This window comes from Corvus brachyrhynchos, unplaced genomic scaffold (assembly GCF_000691975.1).
Source record: "Corvus brachyrhynchos isolate BGI_N302 unplaced genomic scaffold, ASM69197v1 scaffold42, whole genome shotgun sequence".
In the NCBI taxonomy this organism is placed as follows: domain Eukaryota; kingdom Metazoa; phylum Chordata; class Aves; order Passeriformes; family Corvidae; genus Corvus; species Corvus brachyrhynchos.
The window spans coordinates 745937-749344 of NW_008237242.1; positions in this window are offsets into that span (position 1 = coordinate 745937).

Here is a 3408-nt window from a genome sequence, read left to right on the forward strand (position 1 = left end):
TATGCTAGTTACAGCACTGCCCATTGCTGGGTCTGCTGTCAGCCTCTCATGATCCATTTGGATGGGAAAGGAAAAGGTAGAAAGGGAAGAAGGAGGTACTTGCCTCCCTCAGATATCTGCCGCTGAGCACCCCAGGTCTACTTTGCTAGAAGAATTTTCAATTGCACATTTAAAGCATAAATTGATCTTTCTTTACAATAAGAACAAGAAATCCACAACCAAACAATTTCCAAAAAACACCAACTGTTACTAAAATCAGGGTTCCTCTAGAAATATCCGCTGGAAATGAAACAAGCACCTGACCAGCAGACTGCTGCAGCAGCACACATTTTCCAGGCTGCTGTTTCCACAGAAAATAGAAACCACAAATTCCACATTACAATTTTATGTACTTCATTTATTTGGCTAATTTGTCAGCACGCTATCTTTCAGCTTGGTGGAAGAGAGCTTTTATCTCAGAACAATAAGAATGTAATAATTCTCTGCATGATCATTTGCAGGTTTTTGAGCCACCAACATCAGTGGTGAGCCTACAGCTAACATTTCCCTGGCATCACCAGGAAGGAGAGGTATGGGTAGTGCCCTTGCTACAGAACAGAGTCTGTTCTGTAACTTCCATTTGCCACAGCTGAGTTAAATTATTTCATCAACAGCTTCAGAAAACAGAAGAGGTCATTCAGCAAATAAACTATCAGTATTCTGACAACTGGATGAACCTTTTCAGCAGCACTCTAGAAAGGCATTGAATGTGTAGATCTCCTCTTTGAATTTAGCTCTAGAACAAGAAAGCAAGTATTACTAAACAACAAGAAAAATGAAAAGTTAGGGCCTTGAGTTTAAATGGCTGTGCTACGTCTAGGGAATTAACAAATTGTCCTGATTTGCAGAAGGCTCCAGAGACTACAACAGTCTGTTCATCTCCAGCCTCATCTCTCTAGTTCAGAGATTAATAACTCGCAAGTTCATTCATCTAAGAACACACAAAGGGGAAGCCTGACTGAGCCTAACCGCAGTCAAGTATTATCCAACAGGAATGCTAATCATCAGCTGCTCTCACTCAACTACTCCAAAGAACCAGAGAAGTGCTCACAGTCCTTGTGGTCAGAGGCCACAGAATCACAGAGTGGTTGAGCTAGAATGGACCTCTGGAAGTCCTCTGGTCCAACCCCAAGCTCAGGCAGGGCCACCTGAAGCCACCTGTCCAGTACCACATCCAGATGGCTTTAGAAGATCTTCACAGATGGAGTCCCTACCACATCTCTGGACAAACTGTGCCAGTGCCCAGTCATCCTCAAAGTGAAAAAGTGTCTCCCAATGTTCAGACAGATACACTCGTATTTCACTGCCTCTGCTCCTGCCTCATATCCAGCACCTGACTGCCACATGAAAACTATGACAAATGCTGCTGCTGGAAAGAGTTTTGCACTTAGGATAAAGTGTAAGACCAAACCGAGACTACCACCTGCTTTTTACTTTAAAAGAGATGAAGGCAAAGATCAGGCAGTCCAATTGCTGTGTGCATGACTACCTCCTTAAGAGCCTTGAAGGAACTTGGGACGTACAGACAACAAAAGGACAGCCTGGGTCCTGAGCCCAATCATCAGACAGGCCCCCAAACCTATGCCAGGTTTGGGTTTTGTCAACTGACTCCTCAAAAAGGCACAGAGGTATTAAACTCTGCATGAAGACAACTTTCAAGCTCTTCTTCCTTTGGAGGAAGCTCTGATTTACAAGTAGGCCTAGTAATCTGACCTCATTACCATGCAAAATGCATGAATATATATACAAGAGCTATTCTATCAAAAAGTGCATTAGCATATGAAAACAAAGACAAATTGGACAAAAATACATTCGGGCACAACTTCAGTAGTAGTCTTAAACCTCACAGCAGAAATGCAACGCAAAGTAGACTTCCAGAAGAGCTTGTGGTGAAAAGCATACTCAGGGGAGTAGAACACTTCCTGTGAATGGAGCTATTTTTCCCTTAGACTGAAGGAGAAAAGATCTAAATCAAATATCTAAGAATAGCTCTTGAATATTCTGGCCTGATCCTTCTTGAAAGAAAGGATAATTTTTCACAAAGCTCCTCTAATAACCACTTAAGCAAGGAACTTTTGCTTGACTGCCTTCCTTCTGTAGTCTCAGCCTGCACCTCTGGCAAGTCCCACCTCATTTGGTTTAAACTGTGGATCTGCTGTCCTTTAGTAATGTTGGCCCTGCAGGAACACTGCTGCACAACAAGGACATGGCTTCTAGACACAAATACAGAAGCAACATGAAGCCCAGCAACATCAGAGTACCCAATGTTGTCTACATATGTGGATTATGACCCTTGATTTAGACAATGGGAAAAAGAAAGCGACAGCTGAGTCCTATGGCATTGCTAATCTAAGCATTAGGATAAAAGAGTATGTTCTCTCAATACAGCAATATGGATATTGTCTGGAGTGAATCTGTCAACTGAGCACCTTCTGCATCTCATCCTAGTAGAATCACAAAATGATCTGGTTTGAAGGGACCTTAAAGATCATCCAGCTACAGCCACCCTATTCTGGACACCTTCCACTAGACCAGGCTGCCCAGAGTTCTATCCAATCTGGACTTGGACACTTTGAGGGATGGTGCATTCACAAGTTCTCTGGGCAACCTTTGCCAGAGCTTCACCACCTTCACAGTAAATGATTTCTTCCTAACAGCTAAACCATATCCCCTCTTTCAACTTAAAGCCATTCCATTCATCCATCAATACACTCAGAGGGACTCATAAAAGGTCCTTCTTGAGCTTTCTTGTGGAGCCCCTTCAGGCGCTATAAGCTCTCCTCAGAGCCTTCTCTTCTCGAGGCTGAACAGCTCAAACTGTCTTGTCCTCACAGAAGAGGTGCTCCAGCCCCATGAACATCTTTGTGGCCCTCCCCTGGACTTGTCCAGTAAGACTAAATGAAACTTTTCAGATGCACTTTGGCCTTCTATGAATACATATATATTCTCATTACTGGGCTTATCCTGAATTTACAGCACTAACCTTCATGCAGCCTTAAACTGCCACTGCACCAGGGGGGAGTTAATGCCTCGGTGTATCAGTCACTTGTTTTATAACTGCTGTTCATTCAGGAGTTAAACTAAATATCTGATGAGAAAGGGGGCACAGGGGGGAAGCTAACAACAACAAAAAGCATAGATCTAGAAACAATTACTCTCTCAAATTTCCACAATGAACTTGCCCACACATGCACCCCATCTGGAAAACAAGAGCAGATCACTGCTTTCCAGTCTACCCAACTTCTACAGAAAGAACCACCATACAATACAAATGGATTTAGGGAGCAACAGCTGAATACAAAAAATATGAATTTTAAGCTAAAGTCAAAAATACTCTGAGCGCTATAGATATAACAATCTGTTTCTAAG